This window comes from Manduca sexta, chromosome 20 (genome assembly GCF_014839805.1).
Source record: "Manduca sexta isolate Smith_Timp_Sample1 chromosome 20, JHU_Msex_v1.0, whole genome shotgun sequence".
NCBI lineage: Eukaryota > Metazoa > Arthropoda > Insecta > Lepidoptera > Sphingidae > Manduca > Manduca sexta.
Window position 1 is genome coordinate 8657684 of NC_051134.1, and position 12155 is coordinate 8669838.

At 34.5% G+C, this 12155-nt stretch overlaps 1 protein-coding gene across 1 annotated transcript in view; it reads right to left on the reverse strand.

Moving 5' to 3' along the window:
- Positions 1-12155, reverse strand: part of LOC115448136 (sodium channel protein Nach) — a 70121-nt gene that overhangs the window by 8270 nt on the left and 49696 nt on the right. The gene's annotated exons all lie outside the window — the stretch shown is intronic.

Consider the following 12155-nt stretch of genomic DNA (forward strand, 5'->3'; position numbering starts at 1 on the left):
GGTACAGTTCATGTCTAAAAAGCAGTAATGGAAGTCCACAACTAGTACTTTTTAATATAAAACATGTAATACCAAAAGAAATATATCAAAAATTATTTTTTTGAATACTACTATTTATTAACGAGATAACGTGGATAGCGCCACGATAGTCCACCAACAGCAACAAAATTACTCATAACTTTGTATCACAAAGCTCTGAACACACTGAACAGTCTCGTAATATCCAGATTTTTACCACAATGTCCTTCACATCAGCGCTTATATAAAGTATTTAAACTGAAATTTCGCGAGATAAATAGATATGAACTTATATGGTTTATGAGGATCGCGACGCGTTACCCTTTTATTTCCCCCTACTTGCCAGCCCGAGCTGGTTACTTCGGTTTGTACCTTGTCTTTTGTATAAATTTTATCCCTAATTTAAAATGTCCATAGTTATATAAGTAATTTTAATAGTTGTTTAGAAATAATAATTATTCTTAGTCTTTGTTTTGACGTATCATAAGTGCAACTTTGTTCGCCTACGTGATAAATAAAGTATTTTATTAACCGACTTTAAAAAAAGGAGGAGGTTATCAATTCGAGATTTTTTTATTTTTTTTTTGTATGTTTGTTACCTCAGATCTCGCTCATTTATGAACCGATTTGGAAAATTCTTTTTTTATTCGAAATAATTTCTCTCCAGATTAGTCCCATTAAATTTTTTTCAAGATCGCTTCGGTAGTTTGGTTTCAAAATTTAAAAGACTAGAATAATTATGTCGTCCAAGAAAACGAAATGGCGAATTTAGCTTTCCTGTGAGGTATTTAGTTATGTTTTTGCATTGAGTTTAGTTGCTTATACTTCTCACATACTTATACATATAGCATAACATCTTTTCCCCGTGTCAGGGGTAGGCAGAGGCGTAACATTTCATCGCGATAGTCGTACTGTGCGTGAAATATATCAGTTGTGTTTTTGGGTTGGGTTTAATTGACTCTACTTCTTACATACATACATATATGTATATAGCATCACACTTTTTCCCCTTTTTAGGGGTAGGCAGAGATGTGACACCACAGCGCAATAGTTATAGTATGATCCAAATATATCAGTTGTGTTTTTGCGTTAGGTTTGCTTGAATCTACTTTTTACATACAAATATATAGCATTACACCTTTTCCCCTTTTCAGGGGTAGGCAGAGGTGTAACATTTGAGCGCGATAGTCGTACTGCGTGCGAAACATATTAGTTGTGTTTTTGTGTTGGGTTTAGTGGACTCTACTTCTTACATACATACGTACATATAGCATTACACCTTTTCCCCTTTTCAGGGGTAGGCAGAGGTGTTACACCACAGCGCGATAGTTGTACTGTGAGCCAAATATATCAGTTGTATTTTTGCGTTAAGTTTCCTCGAATCTACTTCTTACATAAATATATATAGCATCACACTTTGTCCCGTGTCAAGGGTAGGCAGAGGCGTATAATTTCATCGCGATAGTCGTACTGCGTGCGAAACACATTAGTTGTGTTTTTGCGTTGGGTTTAGTTGACTCCACTTTTTACATACGTACATATATGTAGCATCACACCTTTTACCCTTTTCAGGGGTATGCAGAGGTGTTACACCACAGCGCGATAGTTGTACTGTGAGCCAAATATATCAGTTGTGTTTTTGCGTTAGGTTTGCTTGAATCTACTTCTTACATACATATATATAGCATCACGCCTTTTTCCATTTTCAGGGGTAGGCAGAGGTGTAACATTTCAGCGCGATAGTCGTACTGCGAGCGAAACACATTAGTTGTGTTTTTGCGTTGGGTTTAGTTGACTCTACTTCTTACATACATACATATATATAGCATCACACCTTTTCCCTTTTCAGGGGTAGGCAGAAGTGTAGTACCACAGCGCGATAGTTGTACTGTGAGCCAAATAATATCAGTTGTGTTTTTGCGTTAGGTTTGCTTGAATCTACTTCTTACATACATATATATATAGCATCACACCTTTTCCCCTTTTCAGTGGTACTCAGAAGTGTAACTCCTCAGCGCGATAGTCGTATCGTAAGCGAAACACAACTATTCTATTGAGACGATCTATTTTTTGCTAACACAAAAAAGCAAAAAATAAAAATAATTTTAACAAAAAATTTAACCGCCTTCAAAAACCACTCAAAACCAAAAAAATATTTCACATAACAAGTATATATTAGATACCAATTTTGGAGTCGGTGCCTTATTTATATATTAAATTATGTATGGCATTAGTACTGTTTACCACCCATAAACAGTACTAAGGCCATACATAATTTTGAATAACAATGTACTGTAGGTACTTCACCTTGCTCGATACCCGGTACATAAGATGTTAAGTCTTACAATAGGCCGTGTCGATACAAAACAGTGGCGCTCTTAAGTGATATTTTAACTGAGACGCTGACAAATTAAGGTCAGCATCTTAAGGTACTCGCTATTAATAAACCCATATTAATATCAGATCATCATACATTTTAAGTTACAATATGTAAGGGATTTGACAGCTAGGAAGCGGCTCAATAACAGCTTGTTTGGTTTAATAAATAGTTAAATACATTAAATATCTACTTGTAAGTTTACTCAAGTCTGAGATTGATTTAATCATTCGCCCCGTTTAATGCCATGTAATCAGGTATTGCCTTTCGTGACTATAAATTTAGTTGATCTACTACCTATTATTATACTGTGAACGGTACATAGTTGAAGTTAATAGGCTTCCACTCCGATTGGCTGATAACATCGACGGTGAGCATTTTATTATAACCCACCATGAATTCATAATGAATTTTCATATTAGTGTTATTTCGAGGATTTTGTTACAAATACGCAATTAAATGTAATTTACGTGAGTGGAGTTGTTGGAATTTAATTTATATTTTTTTGTTACTACGATATTGTTATAATTAGGTTAGGTTATAATTTACTAGCTTTTACTCGTAAGTCTACCTGTGTTCCATTTCCGGTATTGAAGTAACTTGTAGAACTCCGATGTAATGGAACTTAGTATTAGTGAAAGAATTTCAAAATCCATGAAATATAGAATTATCAATTAAGTAATAGAACAATTTCCTTTTTAATTTTATTAATTTAAAAAACATTATATACATAACTAACAAAATTTTGTCTCAACAAACTATATCAAAGATTTGGTTTCGTAAATCAAAAGCAACCCGTCAAAGTAATTATAACCTGACTAAATAAAGAAGTCGAATTATTATACTGTTTTATTTTTGCAGCAATAATTATTTATATGTTGTTTACCTTATGAAATTTAACAAATAACTACTACATAGTTGTTTTAACTATGCAAAGTGTAGACAGTATGTCAAGTCAAAACACATTAAAGTCAGTAGACGTCAGAAAAATCGCCGAGTTTACGTTGACGGCTCTATGCAGAGATAAATGAAAGCTCCGGCCTGAAGCTCTGATAGGATACACTTTATAAAAGCATTCAAGACGTGTAACGATAAATTAATTTTAGTTTTAAAATATGATTTTAATTAAAAGTTCATAATATATTAAATTATGTTATATTAAAATATAAGTAGCCATATACTAAAAGGAAAGATAGGGAGTAGTACAATTATTAGAATAAAATGCAGTATTTAGACGAAGAAATCTCTTAAAATCAATTATCCAATTTCTTTAATAAATTAACTTAGCCGACCTTGATCCATTTTCTCGTAAATTATAAAGCAATTCTAAAGATTTTCCTTGTAATAGGGAAAATAACATCTTAATACAGATGTAAAAACCAGGAATTCGTACACCATAATGTACTTGGAAAGAATCATAAATTCTCGTTAAGGTAACTACCGCATCGGAAGGGGAACGACGGGAGATCTCGAGTCTAATAATTTCCGCGGTGTCATGTTGCCGTGAAATAAATGAAGTGAAGAAAATAGATTTCATTTAAAAATCACGGCGCACCATTATTTTCCCCGAGCTTCCCCTAATTAATTTCTTGTCACCGTCCGGATCGGCTGTTGTGCCGGTGACAGCCGCTTAGAGTGAGACGGCGTGATAGATTCGTTGGATGTGTGAAAGAGACGGGGATAGAAAGGTGAGTGCGCTCCATTACCATCTTTTAGTAGTTAGCGACGGCAGATACGAAGTTAGCTCCTGTCGGAATCTGTTCGCCTGGTACTTTGCTTGTTTAATGACCACCGTAAAACTTCAGCGCATTCTTTCGAATCATTCTCGAATAAAAAGAACCGTGGTGTTTTGATAGACGTATCAAAATCACTGAACTACTTTTTATGTCTTTGTTGTGTAGAGTTTTTCAATCCGCCTGCGTTGCAATAAGTACGGAGAATTGACTTTAAAATACACTATGAATATTCTAGAGATATATTTCTTGTAAAGCATACTATAAAAAAAAATACAACTAGGGCTTGTTTCACAACTTCTAAGTAAATTTTACTCGTCACAACCAACAAACTTCATATTCTAATATATGCTTCAAAATCCTAGTAATATTATAAATGCGAAAGTTTGTGAGGATGGATGGATGTATTAATGTTTCTTACCCCCTTATTCATAGACGTTTTTTTATCTAAGGACGGAGCTAAGCTGTGATAACAAGTCTGTTTCTCAGTGCTGAGCTAAAAAACGTCAAATGAATGATGGATTGGGGAGGGTTCTGGGTTCGAATCCCAGGTTGGGCGACAACTGTGTTTCCAAATACGATTTACTCGATACGTCTTCCACTTTCATGAAAAAACTAGTAAACGAATTTGGATGAAACTTTACAGTAATATTGGTTACATCAGAATACCACATAGGCTACAATTTATAATGATATTATGTAATTTGGTCATAATATAACGATATATATCACGTAAGCCTAAAAAAATGCTATCTTGGCGTAGGCTGCCTAAACCGTTGGAGTTACACAAAGTTATTAATTTAGTAGTATTAGGGGAAAAATACAAATAAATCTCTCTACAATAATTGCTCATTTCATATAAAGTCGTAAAGTAAAGTGACGTCCCTTTTAAATATCTAAAACAATCTGGGACAAAAACTATTTATCAGTTCTTAAGAGCGTTTACGCTTTATTAGATTTTTATAACATTATAAAATAAAGTATCCAGGTTTACTGCATAATTTGTCAAAATGTAATCTATATACTACTTACTATTGCTTGCTGTGTATACAGAGTTGAAATCTTTGACATCCTTTGCATTGCGATAGTCGGTTATAAGCCGATATTGGACACTACCATTAATCAACTAATTTAAAATGGAATAAATCACACTGATTAGAACCCTTCTCCCTCTCTTCTATATTGCTGTGCCCTGGATCCACGATTATGTACTTCTTTTAATTTGTAAAACCTATATTTTAACAATTGTAGAGTGCAATAAATAAAAAACACAACCGAATTCACTTAAAGATTTACCGAAACCAACCTACAATATGGCCCGTTGATGGCACCGCCAAAGGGCGTGTACACACGAAAGTTACACAATTAAACGAGTCTAATTTTCTTATACGAGTTACATTCGAGATGCTCGCGTATTTACAGAAAGTAACGTGTAAATATTGCCAGCGGGCACGCTGAGGTGGAAATCTTTAAAGCTATAGAAATATGGCGACGGACTATTTTAATGTTTACTTTATTGTGGGTAATGAGGGAAGGAACATCGACAAATGGCGCACAGCGATGAGTATAGGAGCCTATCTGCATATCGGATACCAATTCCAGATTCAGGGTTGATACTCAGTAGAAAAACCCCTTATCACTACCCGACTCGGGCAGCGAACCCGAGACCTCAACACTGCAGTCGAATTGCAATAAGACTACGCCACCGAAGCAGTCATTATCATCATTCACTATAATTTGCTTCTTAACTGTTTGTTCATCTATGGTAAACTAATTTTTCAATACAATCGATATCAGGAGAGAAATTAAACTATTATATAAATTTTACCGATATTACGAGTTAACTTCAAACCTTCTAAAATAGCCTCGATTACTGCTTTACAAACAGTGATCAATGTTAACTAATTTTAGTTACCTGTTATAATATTTCCGCCCGGATAGCGACCACTATACATAAGGTGTTGAAACCCGTCATAGTGGCCCACATAAGTGTGTCATGTTCCGGAATCAGCCTGTGTATATCCGGTTCCAACAGGCCAGCATAATAGTGTCAACTGTCGAGGAGTAATCATCTTTCCTCAGTCGACATTCTATTGGACTCCACTCCACTTACCATCAAGTGTAATTCACTTTGTCATGCCCATATGAAAAAAAAAAATAAAAAAAGAGGGTTCCTTCTCCACACGCACGTAGCCCCAGTACAGCCACTTAATTTGAATATTTAGCACAACGAAGTGCTTAATAAAACATCCAGTTTGATTTACATTCCAACAAATCCGTACCTTTTGCCTTATTGTAAACACGCCTACGTCGTGTTACCTCGCCCGCCATTTTGGATTTAGTCTATTTAAATTTTATGTTTAATTTACTAAGTTCAAATAATCGAGTGTGCTCTTCATTAGCATAGCTTTTGGTTTGTGGACTGTTTAATGTAGCTTTGTTGTTAATTATGGTAAAGTGTTAATTATTGTGAAAAATTAACGTCCAAGAAGTAGTAAGCAGCGATAGCCTAGTTCAATGTGTAACGGACTGCCGAGACGAATGTTGGCAGGTTCAAATCCCAAGTACACACTCTTGACTTTTCCAAAATGACGTGTGTATTCTTTGTGAATTATCGCTTGCTTTAACGGTGAAGGAAAATATCGTGAGCACACCTGCATGCATGAATATAATTAATATTTTTAGATTCCATTGTTCCTCACATTATGTTTTATGTCTGAAATGAAATAAACAAATCTTTAGAAATTATTTTTCTATCTGTACTACGAATAAAATTCCCAAAAGTCAAATATGAAATGGAAAACAAACGTAAGCCGCGTCCACACGGCAGTGAAAAGCGCTGTCCAGGAACTGACGGGCCAGACCAATAAAGGTGAGCGAAATAAAACGAGTGGACGCGGCCCAATAGACGCCCCTCACGTAGTGATGTCCAACTCGGTATTTATATTTGAAAGTTACGATTTTGCGGATACGGTTTTCAAAGTTATGAATTGATGGTAGGTCTCTCATTTGTGTGAGAGTCCACCAGGGTAGGTACCACCGCAATGTCTATTTCTGCCGCCAAGCAGCAGTGTGTAGTCACAGTAGCCAGTATAACTACTGGACATAATGAGACTCAACATCTCATGTCTCAAGATGGCGAGCGTAATGGAATACCAAACAATACTTGGTAATTCAAGGAGTTGCGTGGTGTTTCTATTGTTTATGGGCGGTCGTATCGCTTATCATCAGGCGAAAGGCAATCTCATCTCGTCATTCAAAACAAAAAAATGGTATTTTAAAATTATTCATAAAATAATAAGCAGTGATAAATCGACTGGTATATCAAGCTAGCGTCATAGAAGCATCACTTTCATTGTACAGAAAGTTCCTCAGCAGAGGGACAGTACAACATTAACTACTGAAATTACTTTAAAAGATAAAATAATTTTCCTATTTTATCACTGCCATTTGTCTGAACTGTGAATCATCGATATCTAAAATTATTCTCCGTGACGTCACTAAGGTGAGGTAATGAGTCGGTCACGTATTAGGACTTTCTCCCTATAGCTGATTGATCATGACGAATGGTAGCAGACACGTGTAATTTGCTTCTGTTGATTGCTTCAGAGAAATGTGAACTTTGAAATATATACATTATACAAACAAAAAAATATTCAATAGATTCTTTAGTTCTTGTGATCTTTACTTACATATACAACTGAAGAGTTTTTTTGAGCGCGCTAAAGAAATAACTACATAAATTTGTTTTTTTTTTTATTAATAGGAAGCAACATTACTCTTGAGTGCTATAGATTTTTATCCCGGGAAAACTTTCTCACACGGGCGGAGTCGTTTTCATTCTATTCCATAACATGACATCATTTGAGAGTCAATCCAGCCATCAGCCAATCATAAAAAAAATATATATTTACTCCATAAATAAATTGATCAATTATTACTACAATTAGATAATAAAACAGTGTCTCAGTCAGATCCTGTTAAAAATAACAATATAATATATGATATAAGCCATGTATTATATACTTGCCCACTGCTGAGCACGGGCCTCCTCTACTACTGAGAGGGATTAGGCCTTAGTCCACCACGCTGGCCTAGTGCAGATTAGTAGACTTCACACACCTTCGAAATTACTATAGAGAACTTCTCAGATGTGCAGGTTTCTTTACGATGTTTTCCTTCACCGTTAAAACGAACGATAAATTCGCAAAGAATACACACATGATTTTTAGAAAAGTCAGAGGTGTGTGCCCTTGGGATTTGAACCAGCGTACATTCGTCTCGGCATTCCGTTCCACACCCAACTAAGCTATCGCCACTTTTTTTTTGATAAAATATAACAATAATAACTGTAAAAACTTGTCTGAAAGTACTGCTGTGGCATCCTAACGCACTGAGTCTTTGGTTGACAGAAAATTTGTCATGGTTTTTTACAGTATATCGGTCAGACAAACCACCAGTCTACCAATATGAGTAACAACACTAAAAAAGATGCATTGTGCGGGATTTTCCACGGTATTTTTAGATAACATAGGGAAAAGTTTTGGTAAATTGCTAAGTATTTTGGAGCATTCCATTGCCAATAATTGCCTGTTACGAATGCACTATAAATATATTGTTAAATGTTTAATAAGTAAAAAATATAGTTCTCATTCCCGTATTGCTTTTATAGTGGGAAATATAGAAAACTTATGTAAAAGGTATATTACAGATGTCCTATAAAGAAACAAACGACTCATTTCTACAAATAAAATATATTAGTAAGCCCCTGAAGGAACTTAAATCTAATGTTTAATCATATAAAACATCAAAACAAACGCGTAGGTACAAAGGCAATAGACGTGGGGAGCAATAAAACGCAAATCGCTTGCTAGGTAGCACGTCCTAATAAAAATTCCTGCAAATCAATACGTTCTCTTTTACGCTTTTTGTATTGTATTTTATTTTGTTATTCGCCTCCGCCTCGTGTTAAAGGGACAATTCCGGGATCTAGCGATGTTGTAGCATGACCCTGTGGTGTTGATACTTGTTTGATATTTGTTTGATTGGCTTACTTTATGATATATATGAAATAATAAATTAATAAATGAAGTCATCATACTACCTACCTTAATACGTGTTTTCACGGTTAAGGATCATTTTATTTATTGTAAGATACAAATAACGACATCAATGCAAACTATGCTAATATATTCTTGACGACGCGATGTACATTTATGTAATCGTCCTTCGAACAAACTGACCGACAGCCTAAATAAGATTGGTTATAAAAAAGCAATCCCTCTACAATTGTATATAAAGATTTTAGGGGTTAAGATATGTAAAACTCAATTTTATGTCCACTTTGAGGGTCTGGCAAAAAAAATAGACATTCTTTGTAAATATTTTATAAGAAATATGTAGTTGTAGTTTGACCTACAATCTTTTGTGCAGCAGTGTAATTTATCCTAACGCGTAATCCAAAACAGGAATCGTACGAGAAATATATTAAGGAAAAAATATACAGGGAAACACATTTAGCAAACATTTTCAACATTTTCTTTAAAGCCGTTACTCTTAAAAATAAAATATACTGCTTTATTCGTCACGTAGGCTAACATACTTGCGCTTATGATAAGTCAAGGTACATGAGAATGTTTGATTATTACTTAAATAAAGTCGTTTATATAACTAAAGACATTTTATAATTGCATTTTATATTGGACATTAAATAAATGAATGAGTAAAAAGTAAACAAAGAAGCCAGCTCGGGCTGACAGGAGAGAAGAAATAAATAAGATGTATTCAATTTTAATAAAAATAAAGGGAGAAACCGCGCGGCGATCCCCACCGGTGCGGAGGATAAAGGCCCTAACCTAGCTAGCCTGCCAGCCTTTTACTAGCTACCTCTACTGTACTTTTCATCCGCTTCACATGAATAAAACCTAACATCTGCGAGTCAGACTTTCTCAATGAAGATTCCGTGTCCAAATATCTTCCTTTTTTTGTAAAAATTACAGCTATTATCTACACGGGATAGAGACATATAAATGGCTGACCATATAGGAATTTGTAATTGTATTTAGCTGCTTATATTCCAAGTAGAAAATTATTAAAGACTAACTTTTACCAGTGACACCGCCTGCTAGTATGAAAAGATAAAATTATCCTTAATTTTTATCCAAGCTTACGTCTCTTTATGATCAGCTATCAAATTATTGCCTGTCAATTGATAAGCCCCCTTTGAGGGCGACTTCAATGGGCATAAAATAAGGTTTATTTTTGCTAACATTTTTTGACAAACCGAACAATACATACTTTAACACATTTTAATACACCAAAACGATCAAACCACATAAATCCTAGTACAGAAGCAACAGTAAGTAGAATACACGTTGGATTCCGTGTTCCATCATTGCCATTTGCATGTCTGTGTATGTGCACACAGATTGACATAGCTAAATGCCGTGGGGTTCGGTACAAACGTTTAGCAAAGTATTTATTGGCACGGAGGACGATTGGCAAAAATTCCAATAAGTCGGGATGGGCGTTTCGTTCGAAAGAATAATGTTTAATTTGCACAATGAGGACGGTGCGAGTGATTTATGAATTGCTTTGTTGAAAAAATAATCTTATTGTAAACTAAACGTAGACTAAGGAAATGTATTGTGTAATCTAATTCTTTCGGAAGGATCTAGCAATTTAGGTTGTCGAAAATTACTGAGCTAAAGGTCAAATATTTAATAATAGGTCCTGCTATGATAAATGTATACTTAAACGCATTAATGTAATTAAAAGGCCTTAACATTAATGAGGTTTGAAGACTACAAGGATCAAGCAAACAAAACATAGATTTTATGTATAATGTATAATTTATGAATATAGCAATTCTGTTACTATTTCCATTTTCCCTTCCCATTGACGGATATTTAATAGCCTGAAATTTCATATACCAGATATAAATACCACATTGGACACTGGACTGTGAAGGCCTCCAATATTTTTTACCAAAAAATAACAACCATGTGAAGTCACATTATGTTCTCGTAAAAATGAATTCATTTCATTTTCCTTGTTTATCATAAACGTAATCTCTATAAATCAGTTCTCGGGTGAGTTTTAAAGCGCTTGTTATTCTAAACAAGTTTAACTGTAGATTTTAATGAATCTACCATTATTGGAATCCGATGTAAAAGTTACTCAAGATTCCAAACCTTTTGAAGACATAACTAATGAGATTTTTGTTGTATCTCTGAAATCAAGGGTCCAACAACAATTAAATTTACACAGGATCACGCGGGAAGCACCAGCTTTAAAATGAAAAAACATCAAAATCGGTTCACCCAATCATAAGTTTTGAGGTAACAAACAGTACTGAGGTACGAAAACAATGTTTAATTTTTATTAGGCACCGACTCCAATATTGGTAATCAGTATATAGTTAATGTTACATTATTTTTTGGTTTCTAGTGGGTTTTGAAGGCGATATAATTCACTAGTTAAATATCGTAAAACAAAGTAATAAAAATAAATTAAATCAGAAAAGTTAAATCAGAAAATTAACTTTACAAAACGTAACCCAGGTCTACAGCTGGTGGTATAAGGTTTAAGCAGACACAACAAACAATTATTTCCCTCATAATGTTACATCAGTTATTATTCCTGCCAGTATTTTGCCTGTCTTTATAAAATACAGATGTGTAGACATTTTTATACCAATTATTGCAACGACTCGTAATTTCATAAGATTTCATTTAAATAAGTATTCCATACAAGTTGCATTTCTATAATCTATTGTACTAAACTTGCGAAGTATATAATCAAATTAACCGACGAAATATTTCAAATAAATATCAATGTTTTTAAAACCTTTGATAAGCATGAAGCTTGTAATTTTGATGATTCTTGGACTAAGTGTGACAAACGGAGCAGTGATTAAAGATTCTTTACCAGCGCCTCATGTAAATAATGTAACATACAGTCCAGCTGGAATCAGACTCCAGTGGGAACCTGTGGAAGGATCGCTAGATGACCCTATTACAGGATAC